Genomic DNA, 22,006 nt, shown 5'->3' with positions numbered 1-22,006 from the left:
CTCCAGCTTCATTTCTGTCACCAAGTCCATGTTTTCCAACTACTGATTCTTCTTCCCTGTTCCCAACTTTTGCGTTCCAGTCACCCATTATTATCAATGCATCTTGATTGCATGTTCGATCTATCTCTGCCTGTAAGAGTTGGTAGAAATCATATTCTCTGCATGCCTGTGAATGACCATGAAAGCATTGCAAAGTTTTGGTGTTTTTTAGGGTAAAATAGTAATGACAGATTTATTAGAAAGTTACAGCCCCAAAGGGACAGACCTCCCTCCCAAAATGAAATATGGAGGGGAAGTTCACTGCAAAGTACTGATTTCGAAGTTAGAAGTAATTTTAGCAAGAAAATGAATTAATAGATTTAGAATCCATGAATGATTATAATAATATAGATATTGGATCTTCTCATTCTATCCTCCATTTCATGTTTCCATTTTCTTTGTTTCTCTGAGAGGCATCATGGGTAATTTCAGTTTTATCTTCCTGGTCATCAATTTTCTCTTCAACATCCTGTAATCTTTTATTTTAACATGCAGTAGTAACAGTTAAGAAATCAAAAGGCATGTTTCTCTGGAAAAATTTGCCATCAAAGTACTAAAGAGTAAGGATGTCAGTTAACAGTGCACTTCACCCCAGCCCTGAAATTCTCAATTGTTTCCCATACAGCTCTGAAAGTAGAACAACAAATTAGGATGGCAGAAGATGGATGCCTTGGATTGTGGTGTTAGAGGAAAAACTGCCAAAAAAAGAAACATATCTGTCTTGGGGAACTACAACCAGGGTGCTCCTTAGAGGCAAGGATGGTGAAACTTTGTCTCAAAATTTGGGCATGTTGTTAAAAGGAGACAGTCTTGGACAAAGACATCATACTGGGAAAGATAGAGGGCTGGCAAGAGAAGCAGACCCTCAGTGGGATGAAATGATAGGTTTGACTATAGCAGAGGTCACAGAGATGGCCCAGGAGGGAAAAAGGTTCTGTTCTGTAGCAGTCAACTCAATGGAACCTTATGACAACATGTTTTTATTTTAATGACTATTTTTCATGTCTAGAAATTCTTTTTGTCATATGTCTCATATTTTTCATATTTGGGCTTTTCTCACACATTTTAAATTTTTATCTTTAATCATTTTAAGCAAACAAATTTTGTAGTCATGGTTAACTTTTTTATCATTTGAAAAGGTTAATGTTTATATCTACTGGACTCTGATGAATATCACTGATTGAGTATACTTTCACGTTATTTAATCAACTAGCCACAACTTAAGATAACAGAGTGATCACAGAGGAATATAAATCCATACTCAAAAAACTAAATGAAACTAAGTGAAAATTATAATGAATTCTCACAAGGATAATTTGAGCTCTCGTAGCCTAGTGGTAAGAAACTTGTGCCAGTGGAAGGTCAGCTCTAACTCAACAGCACACAACAAATATGCATTAATTTGAGGGAGAAAGATAGACAGACAATATTATCCCATGTGATTTACAGGTTCTGAAAACCTACAAGAGAGTTTGAACTTGACAGTAATGAGTTGAGAGTTCAGGTAATGCATTGATTACAAATTTTATTTTTATCCATCTTACTTAGGGTTTCACTTGTGGACCTCAGCAAGGGTTTATTTATTCCCTGTGTTGTACAGATATTACTTTCCAAACTCCAAGGTTACCAAGATACATAACCAGCAAGACTGATAAGACTAATCTTATAGGTTTATCACTCTGTTCTATATTTATTTTCAGTATGTAGAAGAACCCTTAGTTCCCTGCAAGCTCAGTTATGTATTTTATATGTTATTATTTCCCTTGAGAACAGGAACTAGGCAAGGTTGCCCACTATCACCTCTCCTATTCAGTACTGGAAGTCTTAGTGATAGCAGTAAGGGAAGAGAAGGAAATAAGAGGTATCCAAATTGGAAAAGAGGAGGTAAAATTATCTCTCTGTGAAGATGATATGATAGTTTACTTAGAAAACCCTAAAGATGCAGCAAGAAAACTACTTGACATAGTTGACCAATTCAGCAAAGTGGCAGGATACAAGATCAGCATACAAAAATTAATTAGATCTTTACAGTGAAAAGAAAATATAGAACTGGAGCTAAGAAAAACACTACCCTTCACAATAGCTAGTGACAAGATTAAATACTTGGGAGCAAACTAACCAGAAACACAAAAGATCTCATCTCTTCAAAGAAATTACAAAATATTACTACAAGAAATAAAAAGAGATCTGGAGAAGTATATCCCTTGCTCATGGATAGTAAGACTCAATATTGTAAAAATGATAATATTACCAAAGGCAGTTTACACATTCAATGCAATCCCAATAAAAATACTAATTCCATTCTTCAATGAGATAGAAAAGGAAATCTCCAATTTCATTTGGAATGGAAAGAGACCCCGAATAAGCAAAGCACTTCCTAAAAAGAGAAATAAGTAGGAGGCATCTCACTCTCTGATTTCATATCCTACTACACTGCCATGGTGGTCAAGACAGCGTGGTACTGATACAATGACAGACACATAGAGCAATGGAATAGAATTGAGAATCCAGAAATCAGCCTATCTACTTATGGTCAATTGATTTTTGACAAAGGGATGAAATCAGTTAAGTGGGGAGACGACAGCCTTTTTAACAAATGGTGCTGGCAAAATAGGAAAACTGTCTGTAGAAAACTCAAGCAAGATCCATACCTCACTCCATACACAAAAACAAACTGAAAATGGATCATGGACTTAGGACTAAAACCAAGAACTATAAACTTAATTAAAGAAAAGCTTGGAAGAACTCTAGACATCCTAATCCTTCACATTAACAGCCTTCCAAGCATCCTGAAAAGTCTGCAACCAGGATAGGATAAAATAGATGAATGGGACCTTCTAAGAATCAAATCCCTATGCCCATCTAAAAACTTCTCCAACAGAGTAAAAAGGGAAGCCACAGATTGGGGGAAAAGTATTTGGTAATAGCATGTCAGATAACGGACTTATATCTAGAATTTATAAAATACTTGAACACTACAAGATAAAGGTAAATAACCCAATTGAAAAATGGGCACGGGATATGAACAGACACTTCACCAAAGAAAACATTCACATTGCAAACAAACACATGAGGAAATGTTCAAAATCCCTAGCTCTAAGAGAGATGCAAATCAAAACAACTATGAGATATCATCTCACCCCAGTAAGAATAGAATTTAACAGAGGAGCAAACATCAAATGCTGGTGAGGCTGCGGAGAAACTGTAACCTTTATTTACTGTTGGAGGGAGTTACGGAAGGCTGTATGGCACTCTCTCAAAAAGTTGAAAATTGAAATACCATTTGACCCAGCAATTCCACTACTGGGAATATACCCCAAAGAAAACAGAACTGCCACCCAAGCAGATATACACACATCCATGTTTATTGCAGCTTTGTTCACAATAGCAAAGAGGTGGAAACAAGCTAAGTGTCCATCAACAAACGAATGGACAGAGAAGCTGTATATTCACACAATGCAATACTGTGGGACAGTGAAAAACAAGGAACTCATGAAATATTATTCAAAATGGGTGACCTCAGAGGACATTATGCTGAGTGAAATATGTCAACCACAAAAGGATAAATACTGCATAGTGCCACTGTTGTAGAATGGGACTGACATCAAGGTTTGTGTGAGACTGAGAAAGGTTGGATAAATTATGTATATTGCATTGAACAGTCAAGGGAGAGAACTGTTTGAAAGCAATATATGATTGGGCATTATGGTCATGACAAGAGTCCAGAATGAAGGCTGCATAGTGGAGTGGATGTGGGGGCAGGAAATTGTATACCAATGAAAGAATTTTTCTTTTACTTTTCAAAGAGAAGAGAGAACTGGGGGGGGCAATGTGGGCAGGGAGAAAAATGCAACAATGTATGAATGTAAATCCAAAGTCTCTATAAACGTTCATAAAAATTACTAATAAAAAATTAAAAAAATATTTACCCGCTTATTCCATATTTAACTAAATATCTGCCACAAGTGAAATGCTGTTAGATGCTAGAACTAGAAAGATATGGCATTAATATTTCTCTCTAGGAACAATGTTTAGTGTGGAAGCCAGTTACAGATAAAATATAGTAAATGTGAGTAAAAGGCTGACTCTGAGAAGAATGGGAATCCCAGAACACTTGATCCTGCTAATGCAAATCCTATACTTGGACCAGGAGGCAGCTGTCTGAACAGAAAAATGAAACACTGCATGGTTCAAAATTGGGAAGGGTGTAAGTCAGGGATGTGTCCTACCTCCATACCTTTTCAAACTTTATGCCAAACAGATTACCAGAGAGGCTGGGCTGTATGAGGAGAAGTGTGACATCAGGATTGGAGGAAGATTCATCAACAATCTGATTTATGCAGATAACACAACCCTGCTTGCTGAAACTGAGGAGGCCCTGAAGTGCTTGCTGCAGAAGGTCACAGATTGCCTTCAATATGGATTGAGGCTCAATATCAAGAAAACAAAGATTCTCACTACTGGGCCAATTGGCAGTATCAGGATGGATGGTGAAGAGATTGAGACTGTTCACAGCTTTAGTTTGCTGGTCTCCACAGACAACACTCTTGGCACCAGCAGCATGGAAATTTAAAGACGTATTGAGATGGGAAAGTCTGCTATTAGGAACCTCTCCAAAGTAGTTAGGGACCTCTCCAAAGGTGAGCCTGATACAGGCCATGATCTTTGCAATCACTTGCTAAGTATCAGAGAGCTGGACAATGACTAAGGATGATAGAAGGAGAATTGATGCCTTTGAACTTGGTGTTGGAGAAGAATATTGAATATACCATGGACTGCTACAAAAACAAGTTTGTTCTGGAGAGGGTTAAACCAGGCTGCTCCTTGGAGGCAAGAGCTTCATCTGACATACTTTGGACATTCTGCAAGGAGGGACCAATCCTTGGAGAAAGATGTCATGCTTGGGAGGGTGAAGGGACAACACAGGAGAGGAAGACCCTCTATGAGGTGGATTGATTCAATGACTGGGATAAGTGGGGTAGGTATGTCAGAGAGAGTGAGATTGGCACAGGGTAGAGCAGGATTTAGGACTGTTGTACATAGGGTCTCTAGGAGTCACAGGCGACTCGATGGTACATAGCAACAACAACATGAGTAAGAGGTACTTAACCAGTTTTAAGGGTTTGGGAAGATATCTTGGAAAAAGCAGTGTTTGAATGTTGTTAAGGCAAAAGTGAAGTGAAAGCGTGGATTCTGAACAATGGGAGTAGATATCAAGGTACAGTAACGAGAAACGACATGGTCTGAGTGAAGGTGCTGTGTACAAAACTCAAGGTGAGAAATCATGAGAAGTGAAATTAAATGTTCAAGACTTCAACAGAGGGGTGGTGCACAAGATTGGAAACCAAGAAAGGATTCTGAAGAAGTGGTATTTAAGCTGTATCTGGAAATATGAGTGGGATTTTAACAGGTGAAGATGAGAAGGGAAGAAAACAATACAAGCAAGATCTCACAGCAATAAAACAGTGCATCTGTGTCCTGGGAGTCAACAGACGAAGCATGAAGGAGCACTAGAAAATAAAGATACAAAGGTAAGTTATGGCCGGATCCTAAGGGTTCTTCTGAATGATTGATGATACCCTGAGAGTAAAGGCTGCAATGTATTCCCTTAGGTAGTGGCTAGAGGCCTACAAAAAATTGAAGCTAATGAGGAAATTGCAGTGATAAACATCTATCACTGCCAATGTCTTGGAAGGCCCTGGAAAACACACCTGGCCATGGCATTCAACTTCCTCAGAAAGATACAGTTAAACTGGCCAAGAAACAGGACACATCTGTGCCATCACAGCCTGCCTAATTCCGCTCTTTCCCTATCCTTGGCACTACAAAAACTGGGAACAGAACAAAGGCTGAGACAAGCCTCAGCTTGGATCCCAGAGAAAAACAGGAACAACAGGAGGTCCACACAGCTTACCAATGGGACAGGGGAGGTGGACTTTGTCAGTTCTCATTGAGAGGGATATAAAAGACTCATTGTTACTGCTTTTTCCCCTTTGGAAAACAGCTCAAAACAGCAAACTGTGGTTAAAAGGGCACTGGCCTGGAAAGGAAATCTGAGTTCAGGTGTAGGTGTTATCATGAACTTGCTGTATGTTGCAAGCTGCTCTAGAGGTCTCTGCTGCACCATTTGGATTATAATGAGATTGAACTCAACTACTGGAGCTCTGGTGGCCTAGGTGTAAAGAGCTATGCTGCCAACCCAAAGGTATTCCATTTGAATCCACCAGCTGCTCCACAAGAGAACATGGGAAATCTCTTCTGTGACTTACAACCTTGGAAACCCACTGGAAAGCCAGCTATGGGTCAGTTCTGCCACAATGGCGATTGAATGTATCAGCATGTCAATGGGGCCCTGGCGGTCCAATGGTTAGCTTAACTACTAACGGAAAGGTTGGGAGCCTGGTGGCTTACTGGTAAGGAATTGTGATGCCAATGCAAAGGCACATGCCAACAGCTCCGCAGGAGAAAGGGAGGCAACCTCCTCCCCTGTGATTTGTTGCCTCTGAAACCCAGTGGAGGGTCGGCTATGATTCGGTTCTGATTTGACAGTACTCAACAATAATGACAAAAAGTTGGAGATTTGAACCTACCAATCACTCTTCCAGAAAAAGATGATGCAATATGCTTCTGTAAAGATTTATAATCTTGGAAACCCTATGATGTAGATCTAGCAGCTCCTACAGCGTGGCTGTAAGTCAGAATTGACTTGATGGCAGAGTATTACTTATTTGCCTAGTAAGGAATCCTGGTGCAGTAGTTAAGTATATAGCTGTTAACCATAATGACAATGGTTTGAACCCACCAATCATTCTTCTTCTGTAGGAAAAAGATGGGACAGTCTGCTTTTACACAAAACATGTATACATCTAGAGGACATTGTTATTGTGTACCACTGAGTCCGAACCAACTCATAGTTGACCCTCCAGTGAGTTTCAGAGGCAGTTCTATCGCATGGGAACAGACTGCCTAGCTTTTTTCTGTAGAGCAGCTAGTGAATGCAGACCTCAGGGCTGTGGGATGGCAGCACAGCTACCACAATTAGGCCACCAGAGCTTCCTATAGAGGACATTATTCTGAGTGAGTCACAAAAGTACAAACACTGTGTAAGATCATGGTTATAAAAAGCTAGAGAAAGTTTTACATACAGATTTAGTCTAGTGTGGTTACCGGGGAGGAGAAGGTGGAGGATTAGAAAATTAATTCAACTCAAAACAAAACCACATTGCTGCCAAGTTCAAACCTACTCCGAGTTGAACCTCCAGCAGACTGTGAGAGGGTATAAATCACATGGGGTGGGGGTGGGGGGGTGAAGAATGCTCGTTTTCTCCCTCAGAGGAGTTGCTGGCTTCAACCCTCCTACCTTTGGGTAGCAATGCAACTTCTTCCTCACTACATTCAGGAAAATTAACAGATATAAACATTTACACAGTGAAAGAAACACTTCTCTTTTTTAATTATTAATTTTAATGAATGTTTACAGAGACTGGATTTCCTTCATTCATTGCTGCATTTTTCTCCCTGCCCACCTCTCCCCCCCCATTTCACTCTTCTCTTTGAAAAGTAAAAAAAAAAAATTCCTTCATTGGCATACAATCCCCCCTCTCCCAGTACACTTCATCATGCAACCTTCATTCTGGACTCTTGTCACGACCACAATACCCAATCATATATCGCTTTTAAACAGTTCTCTCCCTCATCTGTTTCAATGCAACATACATAATTTATCCAATCTTTCTCAGTCTCACCCCAACCCTAATGTCAGTCCAGTTCTACAACAGTGGCACTGTGCAGTATTTGTCCTTTTGTGAATGAGATATTTCACTCAGCATAATGTCATCCATTGTGTATCTCTCTCTCTCTCTCTCTCTCTCTCTCTCTCTCTCTCTCTCTGTGTGTGTGTGTGTGTGTGTGTGTGTGTGTGTGTGTGTTAAAACTGATGTGGAACAAAATGGGCATGAATGATTGTCTGAAAAATAAAAACACACTTTGTAAACGTTAAAATCAGGAAAAAAACTACACAACCATGTAAAGTATTCAGAGTCTTGGAAACCCTATGAGGCAGTTCTGTTCTGTTCTCTCCTGTCTTACAGGGTCACTATGAGTCAGAATCAACTTGAATACAAGATTTGTGTTGGGCTTCAGTGATTCTCAAACCATATTCTGTAGAGCCCCAGACAATCTAAGGGAACACCCAGTCCCATTTCAACCAAAGCAGCTTATTTCAAAAGTTTTATATATGTTGTTAATATGCTGTCAAGTACAACTCATAGTGATTCTATGAACAACAGATCTGAACCATGGCCTATCCAGTTCCAGTCTCATAATCTCTGACATACCCAAGCCCATTACTGCATTGTATCAATCCATCTCATTAAGGGTATTCCTCTCTTTTGTTTACCCTCCACCTTTCAAAGCATGATGTCCCTCTCCAGGAAATAGCCTTTCCTAGCAACATGTCCAAAGTGTACGAGACAAAGTGTGATCATCCTTGTGTTCAAGGAGCATTCTGGCTTTACCATCTCAAAGACATATCTGTTCCTTCTTTTAGAAGTTCATAGAATACTCTATTTTCTAACATGAGAGCTTTAAGTCCTCAATTCTTCCTCTGTCATCCTTATTCACTGCTCAGCTCTGAGACACATAGCAAGTGACTACAAAGACCATAGCCTTAATCAGGCTCACTTCAGTTTTCAAACTGACATAATTCTTCCTCAGTAATTTGGATAGGTTCCTGAGTGAAGACTTTCCCAATGCAATACATCTCCTGAACTCCTGACTATTGGTACCAAAGGTGTTGATTGTGGAACCGAGTAAGATGAAATAGTTAATAATTTCTATCTTTTCTCCATCTATCATGTTGTCTATTGGTCCAATGGTGATGATTTTTGTCTTCTTGATGCTGATACACAATCCATATTGAAAGCTATAGGCTGATCTTCTGCAGCAAGTGCTTCAAGTCCTACTCACTTTTAACAAGCAAGATTGTGCCATCTGTATAATACATTTTGTTGATGAGTCTTCCTCCAATTCTGATCCCACATTTTTCTTCATAGAGTCCAGCTTCTCAAATGATTTGCTCAGCATATGGACTGAATATGTATGGAACAACCTTGACACACACCTTCCTTGACTTTGAGCCAGCTTTATACATAGGTTCTACATAATTTGTGTAGAAAAACATTCAGCTGCTTTAAAAATCAGAAATATTGGTACACAATGGAATACTATGCAGCACGCAGGAGAAAAAACTTTATAACTTATTACCTAACTTGGGAGGGACTGGAGAGCATTATGCTGCATGAACTAACTCAGTCCCACAAGGATAAATATTGTATAAGACCGTTATTGTAGAATGAGTATAAGGATCCAGGAGGGGTGGGAGAGGCTGGAAGCAGAGGGAGGTGGATGTACAGGGGGAGGAGGGAAATAATCATTGGGTTGTACAATTTGATGAGTAGTGGGGTGAGGGAAATGGAAAGAATTTGTTCAAATTTGTATTAGAATTTTATAAACTAATGAAAAGGAAAAAAATTAAAAATCTCTGGATCAAATACCTCTTTTTAATTTCATGAACTTTAGCTTTATAGTTTCATGACAAGTTGTTTTTAGGGGTCCAGTTAGGTGTTCTCACCTAACCTAGGCTTGTCTCTTCATAAGGAATTGAGGTACAGGGGAAGGTCTAAACAGATAGAAGAAAAGCAAGTATGCATGAAATAGAGGAAATGAACATGGGAATAACAGCAAGAATAAAAAAGTAGGCTGTTAAGGAGCCGAGCCTCAAATAGACCACTAAACTGTCCCTGACATAAGTAAAATCAGACAATCTTAAAGGTGACTGAACAAAGGGCTTCTGGAAAGAGCTGAAGAATATGTCTAAAGCTCCAGATACATGTTTCCCTTTAAATAAATGAAGACACAAACAAGAAGGGTTATATAAAAAATCTCATGTCTACCCAATTCCGACACACCATGACCCTGTGGAGCAGGGCAGAGATACTCCACGGATGTTGGAAGCTGTACTTTTTATGGAAACACTGTTACATCTTTCTCCTGGAGAATTCAAACAGCTCTGATGTCCTGTTATATATTTGCAGGTCTATCTGTGTTTTATTGACTATTCAAAAGCATTTGACTGTGTGGATCACAATAAATTGTGGCTAACCTTGAGAAGAAGGGAATCCCAGAACACTTAATTGTGCTTATGCGAAACCTAGACTTTGACCAGGAAGCAATCATCAGGATAGCACAATGAAACACTGCATGGTTCAAAATTTTTAAAGGTGTGTACATCAGGGATGCACTCTACCTCCATACTTTTTCAATCTATATGTAGATCATTTGGGAGGTTAGACTTTATGAGGTGGCATGTGGCATCAGAATTGGAGGAAGACTCATCAACAACCTGTACTATGCTGATGACACAACCCTGTTTGGTGAAACCGAGGTGGAACTGAAGTATTTGCTGCAGATGGTCAAGGACTATAGCCTTCAATATGGATCGAAGCCCAACATCAAGAAAACAAAGATTCTCACCACTGGACCAATTGTCAGCATTATGATAAATAGAGAAGAAATTGAGATTGTTAACAGCTTCAGCTTGCTTGGCTCTACAATCAACACTCTTGGTACCAGCAGTCAGGAAATCAAAATAAATTGCAACTGGGAAAGTGTGCTTTCAGGGACCTCTCCAGAGTACTGAGGAGCAACAATGTCAGTCTGGAGACTAAGGAACACCTAATCCAAGGTCTTTACAATTACTTGCTATGTATCAGAGAGCTGGACAATGACTAAGGATGACAGAAGAAAAATCAATGCCTGTGAGTTGTGGTGTTAGAAAAAAGTATTGAACATACCATGGACTTTCAAAAGAACGATAGATTTGTCCTGGAAAGGGTGAAACCAGACTGTTCTCTGAAGGCAAGGATTTTGAAGTTCAGTCTCACATATTTCGGGCACATGCCCAGGAGGTACCAGTCCTTGGATAAGGACATCATGCTTGCAAATATGGAGGGATAGCTCAGAAGAGGAAGATCCCAGATGAGATGGATTGACACAGTGACTGGAGAAATGGGGGGTAAGTGTGTCAGAGACAATGAGACAGTGCAGAGTTCAGAGCTATTATGTATAGATCGCTATGATGCACGTGACTTGACGGCACATAACAACAACAAAAGCAATGTCATTTTGTGCATAAATGTTTACCCAGGTTATGTCTTCTTGATCTATTGTGCCTTTAATCATTATGTAGGGCTCTTCCTTATCTTTTATGGTGGTTTTCATCCTGAAGTCTATTTCATCAGAGATTTGTATTGTTACCCCTTGCTCTTTTGTGAATGCCATTTGCTTTGTAGGCAGCATATTGATTGGTCCTTTTCTTCATTCTACTGCTTTTTCTTCTTAATTAGTGCATTTAGTCCATTCTATTAGGTGTGAATATTGTAAGACCAGGTCTTATTGTTGCCATTGCCATTTTGCTGTGTTTCTTTTTCTGTTATTTCTGGTTACTATGATCCATCCACTTTTTCTCTGTGTGCAGGACTTCACTTAAAATTTCTTGTAGTTTTGGTTTTGTTTTCACAAATTACTTGAGTACCCTCCTTTCTGTGAATAAACTAACTTCATATTTGATGGTCAGCTTTCCTGGGTAAAGGATCCTTGCCTGGCAGTTGCTTTCTTTCAACTTTCTGTATATGCCATCCATTGTCTTCTAGCTTGTATAGTTTCTTCTGATAAATTAAAACTTACTCTAATTGTTTCCCTTTTGTAGGTGACTTTTTGTTTATCTCATGCTGCTTTTAGTATTCTATTTGTTATTTTTTAAAACATTTTTAATGACATGTCTTGATGTTTTTCTTTTTTTGGATCTCATCTATCTTCACTGAACTTCTTGGATGTGGATTTCTCTGTTCTTCATAACATCTGGAAAGTTTTCTTCTGGTACTTCTTCCACAATCTTCTCAGTGACTTCCTTGGCCCTCTTGTGTTCTGGAAGTCCAATCATACATATGTTGTTCCTTCTGATGTCAGCCCATGTGAGAACAAGGTTTTCTTCATTTTCTCTATGTCTCATCTCTAATTTTTCACCTGGTATGTTTACATTGAGGTTCTTGTCTTCCAGCTCCTGACTCTGTTTCATCTCTTCAGCTGTACTTTTTTATCCCACCAGCATGTTGGACACTTCTGCCATTTCTATCTTAATATTCTGGATTGCATTTTCATGCTCTTCTGTAATTTCTTCTACTGTGTTGGCTGTACCCTCTCTGTGTTATGATTTTCTTTTTTAGTCCTTGTACCTCTTTATCAATAGTTTCCATTTTTTCCCGTATTTTGTATTTTCTTCTGGAGTTATTCAGGTTTGTTCTCATTACCGTATTTCTTCTAGTTCCCTGTTTCTGGAATATTTGCTTTCTTAATGCCTTCCATTATTTCTCTCATCATTTGCACCTTCTTTGAAGTTGTTCAAATAACTCCACATCAACTTATTTCTTCTTATTCTCTGTATCTGGGGTATTTATTGGGTCTGCTCTTTAAGGAGCAGGGTTATTTTGTTCTTCCATGATGATTAAGACAGCTGGATGCTTCCTTCACATTATGTGAATCTTTTCTTTGTAGATGCTAGGCTGTCATAAGCATGTAATGCCCCAGGTTATGGCGATATTCTGTGAAAGACCAGTATATATTGGTCCTTCTCTTTTGGCCCAATGGCCTGAAGCAGGATGACTGCTATCCTCCAGAAACTGTGGCTGATCCACTCCTGTTCCCTTTGGGCTTAAGAAATCCCAAGCTTGGGCTTAAGAAATCCCAAGCCATCTCACGTGTTCTAATCAGTAGAGCATAAGAATATAACAATCTCTAGATGACAGAACTTTTTGTTCTCTTGGTAGTCCATGGTACATTCAATACTATCTCTAGCACCACAACTCAAAGGCATCACTTCTTTTGCCATTCTTAGTCATTGTGCAGCCCTCCAATGCATAGCAAGTGATTCAAGTGCACCTTAGCCTCTAGACTGACATAGTTGCTCTTTAACATCCTGAAGAGGTTTCTGACAGGTGATTTTCCCAATGTAATTCATCTTTTGATTTCCTGACTGCTGGTGCCCAAAGTGTTGACTATGGAACAGAGCAAGATGAAATAGTTGAGCATTTAAAACTCTTCTGCATCTATCATGGTGCTGTCAATTGGACCAGTTATTTTTTTTTTTTTATGTTGAGTATCAATCCATATTGAGCATTTTGGTCCTTAACCTTTTGCAGTAAATGCTTCATGTCCTCCTCAGTTTTGGCTAGCAGGACTGTGTAATCTGTAGAACACAGTCTTTTGGTGAGTCCTCCTCAGTCCCGATGCCACACTTCTCAGAAGGTTCTCTTTAATGATCTTTTCTGCATATATATTGAAAAGGTACTTCTTCTCAAATTTCATGATCTACACAGTATAATTCCTCTGTATTGTCAATAAAATACAAATAGACATTCTTCTGGTACTCTGCTTTCAGCCAAGACCCATCTGACATTGGCAATGATGTGTTTGGTGTCATGGCCTGTTTTAAGCACAACTTGTATTTCTGATAGTTCTCTACTGATGTATTGTCACAGTCATTTTTTTTTTATAATCTTCAGCCGGATTTTGTTTGCATGTGGCATTAGTGATATTGTTCAATAACTTCCACACTCTACTGGATCACCTTTATTTCAGAATAAATATGGATCTCCTCCAGTTGGCCAGACAGTTGTCCTCCAGATTTCTTGGTAAAGCCTGGTGAGCACTTCCAGGACCACATATGTTTGTTGAAATATGTCAGTTGGCATTTCATCAATACTTAGGGCCTTGTTTTTTGCCAATTCTTTCAGAGCAGTTTAAACTTCCTTCTTCATCACAGGCTTTTGCTTTTTCATACAATGACTCTGTGTACTCCTTCCATCTTCTCTTGATTCTTCCTACATCCTTCAATATTCTGCCCATCACATCTTTAAGTATTGAAATTCAAGGCTTGAATTTGTTCTTCAGGTCCTTTAGCTTGAGAATCGATGAGAGAGTTCATCTCTTTAAATTTTCTAACTCCAGCTCTTTGCACACTTCATTATAATACTTTGCTTTCTCTTCCTGAACCGTCCTTTGAAATCTTCTGTTAAACTCCTTAAGTTCCTCATTTCTTACCTTTGTTTTAACTTCTCAGTGTTCTAGTGAAATATTTAGAGTCTCTTCTGACATCCATCTCGAACTTCTCTTCCTCCTCTGTCTTTGTAAAAAACTCCTGCTTTCTTCATGGATGATATTCCTGATACTACAGCTTGTCTAGTCTCTGTTCATTAGCATTCAAGACCACAAACTTGTTCTTAAGATGATTTTTTAATTTAGGTGGGGTAGATTCAAGGTCATACTTTGGTTCCTGTGGATTTACTTTTCTATAGCTTCAGTTTGTACTTGCATATTAGTAGTTGATGGTATGTTTCACAATCAAATTACTGGAACAGTACATCTGGCCTATGGAGCTTCTCCAGTGATTCTTTCCACAGGTGTAATCAATCTGATTCCTATGTAGTCCATCAGGTGAGGTCCATATGTATAGTCTCCATTTGTCACCCAGTTTCAAAGATTTAACATAAACAAAACAATATGGATTATCTCTTTAATAGCTGCTTTACATTGACTATACATTGAAATGAGACTATATTGGATCTATCATGCAAAATAAATTATTATAGTCCATGGTTTCTTTCCTTTTTTAATTATTATTTTTGTGTGAGTGTACCGTCAAATCAGATCTGACTGGTACAGGAGGAGATTGTCCCTCCTTTCCCGGCAGAGCATCTGGTGGATTCGAACCGTGCTCCTCTGGGATTGCATTGGAGCTTCTTGCCACTAGGCCACCAGAGCTCCCCCAGGTTTCTTTCCTTTTTTATGGCTACGGTTGTTGTGTACTGTTGAGTTAAAACTGACCCATTGCTAACTCTCTGGAGGATTTCAGAAGCAGTTAACTGTGTGAGAGGAGATTGCTCATCATTCTTCCATGGAGCAGCTGGTGGATTTGAACTGCATGCCTTTGAGGTTGCAGCACAGCTTCTTACCACTACGCCATCAGGCTCATATCTGGATTTAACATTATATTTTTAGTGGACAGTGCTGTTTTAAATACTTGCCAAATCCAAAGAACAAGGTGATTGTGGTTCAGTGGCAGAACGCTTATCTATTGTGCACCTTCCTTGCAGCCACAATCTCTCTGTCAGCTAAGGCTTATGTGTTAATATGATGTTTAATAGGTTTCAGTGGTGCTTCCAGACTAGGATAGATTAGGAAGAAAGGTCTGACATTCTGCTTCAAAGAATCAGCCAAAGAAAACTCTATAGATCACAACAAACAAACTATAGGTAATGTGATGATGCAGTATTGCTGTTTTATTAATGTTTCATCCCATTGTACGGGAATTGATTAAGTTAGAGAGCATTTTGGTGGCTTCTAATAAGAGCATTGACACGAATTGGAATCCTAGGAGTCTTAATTATGCTCCTATGAAACTGATACCTAGAATAAGAAGCTCTTGTCTGAAAAGAGCAAGAGAATAGTGTATGGTTTAAAATTAAGAAAGTTGCATGTCAAGGTTACATCCTTTCTCCATACCTATTCATTCTGCATACTGAGCAAACCATTCCAGAAGTTGGATTTTATTAAGAAGAATGTGGCATCAGGATTGGAGGAACACTCATCAATAAACTGCATTATTAATATGACACAACCTGGCTTGTTGAAAGTGAAGACAACTTGAAGCACTTGATACAGAAATCAAAGACTAGAGCTTTCATACATGGATTGAAAAGCAACATAAAAAAAACCAAAATTCCTCACCATGGACTAATAAATAACATCATGATCCTGAAAGATGGAGAAAAGTGTGCAATTTTCCATGAGATCATCCTACTTGGACCCACAAACAACACCCCCAGCACCAACAGTTAGGAGATTATGAGATATGTTGCAATGGACAAGTCTACTCTCAGAGACCTTTCCAAGTTACTGAAAAGCAATGATGTCAGTTTGAATGCTAAGGTGTGCCTGATTCAGATCTTGGTCTTATTAATCACTTGCTATGCATCTGAAAGTTAGACAATGAATAAGGATGACAGAAGAAAAAATGATGCCTTAGAGCTGTAGTTTTGGAGAAGTACACGGAATATCTTATGTACTACCAAAAGAACAAACATATTTGTCTTGGAAAAAGTGCAGCCAGAGTGCTCCTTGGAGGCAACGATGGTGAAGCTTCATCTCACATACTTTGGGCATGTTTCCAGGACAGGCTATTCCTTGGATAGCCTTTCAATATTTTGAAAGGTGGAGGGTCAGTGAAAGAGAGGGAGACCCTCAATGATTGACATGGTGATGCAGCAATGGGCTATAGTGTGTCAGCTATGATGAGGATGCAACAAGATAAGACAGAATTCAGATCAGTTAGTCACAGGGTCACTATGAGTCATACTTGCCTCCATGGCACCTAACAATAATAAAAGCATAATATTTCTAGACCAATTTCTTATCATAAACTCCCACATAATCTATCAGAAGATATTTTATATGAGGTCAACAACACACTGACTACTTAACAGTCTAAGTAGCAGATAAAGTCAGTGAAGGAGGAGACAAGTGAAGAAGTTTTGACAACTAAATATGCATAGTTGCTTTATAAGGACATGGAATTTGAGCAAGTTCTTTTATTTTGCTGTATGTTTCTTCACCCATAAAATGGGACAAGATAGATTTCCACTTGTGTTTTTAATTTTTTAATATATCACTTGATTTTTTTGTTGTTGTTTTGGTTTTTTTTTAATTTAGGTTATTTTTCATTTCAATGAACATCTACAGAGATTTTGGGATTCCATTCATTCATTGTTGCACCCTTCTCCCTGCACAAACCCCCACCCCCCCCCGTTTGCTCCTCTCCTTGAAAAGCAAAAGAAAAACTCCCTCATTGGTACACAATCCCCTCCGCACATCCCCCAACCGCACCCCTACCCCCAAATATAATCCATTCTGCAACCCTCCTTGCATACTCTTACGATAAACATAATGCCCTAAAATATAATACTTTTAGACTATTCTCTCCCCCATAGACTTCAATGCCGTAAACATATTTCATCCAGGTTTTCTCAGTCTTACCCCCACCCCAATGCCAGCCTCATTCTACAACAGTGGCACCATATAGCATTTGTCCCTTTGTGACTGAGATACCTCACTCAGCATAATGTCCTCCAGGGTCACCCATTTTGAATAATATTGCATGAGTTCCTTGTTTTTCAATGCAGCATAGTATTCCATTGTGCAAATATACCATGAGATATCATCTCACTCCAGTAAGACTAGCAAAATTTAATAGAACAGCAAGCGACAAATGCTGGCGAGGTTGTGGAGAGATGGAACCCTTATTCACTGTTGGTGGGAGTGTAAAATGGTGCAACCACTGTGGAAAGCACAGGGTTAAGATCAATATCTTGCTTGGCTTTCTGCACTTGCTTTCTAAATTTTAGGTTCCCCTATACAAGAGGGGTGTATAAGTTGCTGTACAGTGGTAACTTGTGGTTGACGTGAGGCTGAACACTGTGACACTGATGTGTCAAATGTGTTAATGGTCATTTACCCAATGGGGACAGAGAGTGGGGTGAAGCTCTCCGATTAAAACAAGCTTGGGAGGAGGAGTGGCATCCACTTCCATAATAGTTTGTCTCCGGAAACCCTATGAACCTGGGGAAAGGATGAAAGACATTCAAGCATTGAGGACTCGCCTTCATAGGGTTGCTATGAGTCTGCGACTCGACGGCACTTAACAACAACAGCTATACAAGAGATCACTTGTGGCATGGTTCATAGAGAGTTTGATGGCTAATCCAAGGCTATGTCTATCTGGCAGAATCCACTAGCAGCTCCACAGGAAAATGAGAAACAATCTCCCATAGAATTTACACCCTTGGCAGTTCCAAGTTAATGGTACTAAGATAACTTCCACTAAATATACCAACTCTCTAATAAGATTAAGCTCTGTAATCACCATATTCTCTAATATCCTCCACATAGCTTTTAAAAAACTCAAACTCATTGTCATCAGTGTCAAAATTGATGCAAAGCTAATCATTCAGTAGGTTTTCAGATACCGTAAATGGCAATGAGAGTGCAAATTTCTCTCCTGCTGAGCAACCGATTCAAACCACCTGCCTTGGAGTTGGCAGTGAGGCTTAGTATCCATAGGCCACCAGACCAACAAGTGCAGGCATCAGGAACTCAGAATTAAGATCAAGTACAGTGTGGCACAGAAGGTCAAACTGGGATGAACTCTCCTTTCCTCCCTTTTTATTTGACTCAATGAATATGGTCACCCTTAGAAATACCTTTTCCAAGAAATCATATAGACATGGGGAGAAGAGTCCAAATCTGACCACTATACCTGCAAACTCCTAGCAGAAGTTTTAGCAGTTGGCTGTAAACAACAGACGAAATCTTATATGAGCCAACGATAAGTGGTATGAGGAGGAATGTGTCATCAAGATTGGGGGGGGACTCATCAACAACCTACATTATGCAGACGACACAAACTCGCTTGCTGAAAGTGAGGAGGACCCGAAGTGCTTGCTGCAGAAAATCAAGGACTACAGTCTTTAATATGGATTGAAGCTCAACATCTAGAAGACAAAGATTCTCAACACTGGGCCAATTGGCAGCACCATGATAGGTGGAGAAGAGACTGAAGTTGTGAACAATTTCCACTTGCTCAGATCCACAATTAACATTCATGGCTCCAGCAGTCAGGTAATCAAAAGACGAACTTCACTGGGAAAATCTGCTGTCAGGGACCTCTTCAGAGTACTGAGAAGCAACGATATCAGTGTAGAGGCTAAGGTGTGCCTGAACAGAGAGTTGGACAATTACTAAGGATGACAAAAGAAGAATCGATGCCCTTGAGTTGTAGTGCTGAAGAAGAGTCTTGAACATACCAAAGACCACCAAGAAAATAAACAGATGTGTCTTGGAGAGGGTGAAATCAAGTTTCTCCTTGGAGGCTAGGATTTTGAAGCTCTGTGTCACGTATTTTGAGCACGTGGCCAGGTGAGATTGATCCTTTGAAAAGGACATTATGCTCAAAAGGGTGGAGGGACAGCACAGGGGAGGAGAGCCCAGATGAGAAGAATAGATACAGTAACTAGTGCAGTGAGGGTAGGTGTGTTGGGGTCATTGAGACTGGCTCAGGACAGGACAGGCTTCAGAGCTGCTGTACATAGGGTTGCTATGGTTTGCAGGTGACTTGAAAACACATGACAACAATAACATCATTTCTTTAATAAATTTTGAGAACAAATTTAAAATAGTAAAGGCATTTTTTTTTTGCTACAGATTGAACCTTGGTAAGGGTGTAGACCCAGTCTGCCTGCACCACACTAAGTTCACAGCATCTAGAAAACCTGTCACTCCGTAAATGACATGTGTCAGTAGTCATTAGTGAAAAAAATTGCCTTGTAGTTTTCTATAAGAATGAAAATAAGATTCAGTGTTCCTGTGCTCGAAAGCTTTGTGAGTAATACTACTTAAATTATTTTCACATATCCATGAAGGTGAGGTAAAGGGATGTAATTAATTGTACTAACTTTATGCAATTTCTACCTAATACATTCACTCTACAGGCAACTCTTGGGTGACATTGATATAGCAAAGACTTTTGCTCTCTTCAGAGGTTACATTTGACAAACACTACCCTAGATTACCTATATGTACCAACAAGGAGAAAGTCAAAAGTGTCTGAATAAAAAAAAAATAGGGCGTTTAGTAATTGTGACATCCTGTTACCGGTATTGATTCTGTGTAGCACTTCTCTGGGACTAGATCCATCCAGGAAACTTTCAGAGAGCTACAATGGCATAAAATGGTGATAATGGGGAAAAAAGGGCAAAATCTGTCATCAGATTGAGTATTATTTTGGTGACTTTAACTTACCACGGGACAAATTTTTGAAGGAACAGATAAAACTAGATGAAGGATGGGTACCTTTGGAGATAATGATAAAATTCAACAGATTAAATAGTCTAATAACGTACTTTAATGAAATAGTAGAGGTATTGGAGAAATCAAGAGTAGAGCTTATGGAAATAAGTGAAGATAAAACTAAAATAAGTGACTGATGAGTACAAAAATGACATAAAAAACAGATCTGTTATATTAAAGTTTTCCCAACTGATACAACCGTCAATGACATAAAAGAACGGTTTGAAGACAAAGGTCAAGCACTAAGTATTCAGTTGAGAAAAACACTGCACAGAACATTTAAGGGGTCAGTATTTGTTGTGTTTGACAGCAATGAATGTGCTAAGAAGTTTTTAAAAACCACTGGCCAGAAGTACAAAGACCTACTAATACTTTTAAAGGAAGATTACTTTACAAAAAAGAATGAAGAAACAAAATGAAATAAAATGGAAGTTAAATTAAAAACTAAACAGGAACAAGAAGAAAAACAGAAGTTAACAGAAGATGCTGAGATGAAATCTCTGGAAGAAAAGATTGACTGCTGCTGAAATTTTCTGGTGCCTTAGATGTTCAAACCTGTAAAGAAGATTTGCACATCCTTTTCTCAAATCATGAAGAAATAAGATGGATAGACTTTGTCAGAGGAGCAAAAGAGGAAGTAATTCTATTTAAAGAAAAAGCTAAAGAAATACTGGATAAAGCCAATGAAGCAAATAATGGTAACCCACAACTAAGGAACAGAGAAGTGATATGGGAAGTATTGGAAGGAGAAGTGGAAAAGAGAGCATTAAAAAAAAAATGGAATATCAACAAGAATCCCCGAACAAATGGAAGTCAAAAGGTCACAAATTTAAAGGAAAAGGAAAGGGAAATAAAGTCGCCTAGGCTGGTTCTGCTAAAGGAAAAATACAGTTTCAGGGCAAGAAACCAAAATTTGGTAATGATGAATGTGAGGAAAATGGTGCAGCTGGTACAGTAAAAAGAGCAAGAGATGAAACCGAAAGAGAACCTGCATCAAAACAACAGAAAACAGAAAATGGCACAGGGACCAGCAGTTACATTTATATTAATTAGCTTTTTATATACTTTGTCTTTGATTTTTTTTTTAAAAACGAAAACCGAATTAGGTCCACTTCAATGTCCACCTGTAAGAAAAGAAAATTTTTTGTTCAGTGGAGATTTTTCAAATGTATGTGTTATTAAAAATATCAAAAGGAAAGTTATGTTAAAATACCTTCTCAATATGAATATAATTAGTATAAACTTTAATGAAATATATGCTCTAAAAAAAAAAAGCAAAAACTTCATTTACTCCCTTCACCCACCTTGTGTGCATTCAAAAAGTATTTGTTATCTTACGCCAAACTACCGGCTATTTGATTGTGAACCCATATTATCCTAGTTTCTAGCTTTTTATCTGATCATAGTTAGGCTAGAATCCAGACTTACTGATTTATTTTCATAAAATTTATATGATGCTGGTAGGCCATACATATCTCACTTTTGCAAAACAAAAAAGATAAAAACTGTATTTCTAAACATCATAATCTGGATTAAAAATCAAGGAAGCCAGATATTATAAATTTTTTTTTCCACTCATCCAGGTCTGACTTTATGTATTCCAAAGTCAGCCATGGCTAAATGAGCTTGATATATCTCCCACAGGGCCATTATGCTGAAATTTCAGATTTTGGTGAGAAGTTTAAAAGAGTATCAAATGGACCAAAAAATGTACATCCTATGAAAATGATAGTAGCTACCTCATGAACATCTAACAATTTCACAATAATGCTTGCTTTAAAATTTCATCCATAGTTTAAAAGTATTATATTTTAGGTCATTATGTTTATCATAAGAGTACGGAATGAGGGTTGCAGAGTAGATTATATTTGGGGTTGGGGGTGTGGTTGGGGGATGTGCAGGGGGGATTGTGTACCAATGAGGGAGTTTTTCTTTTGCTTTTCAAGGAGAG

The 22,006-nt window shown here is 38.7% G+C and overlaps 1 protein-coding gene and 1 pseudogene across 2 annotated transcripts in view; one reads left to right on the top strand and one right to left on the bottom strand.

The window, feature by feature from the left end:
* SYN2 (synapsin II) overlaps window positions 1-22,006 on the bottom strand; it is a 271,323-nt gene that overhangs the window by 119,915 nt on the left and 129,402 nt on the right. The window lies entirely within an intron of this gene.
* On the top strand, window positions 19,927-21,108 carry LOC102852148 (annotated as a pseudogene).

Source organism: Elephantulus edwardii, unplaced genomic scaffold (assembly GCF_000299155.1).
Source record: "Elephantulus edwardii isolate Elephantulus edwardi_28Jun2011 unplaced genomic scaffold, EleEdw1.0 scaffold00166, whole genome shotgun sequence".
Taxonomy (NCBI): domain Eukaryota; kingdom Metazoa; phylum Chordata; class Mammalia; order Macroscelidea; family Macroscelididae; genus Elephantulus; species Elephantulus edwardii.
This window is presented reverse-complemented; position numbering and strand designations above follow the sequence as displayed.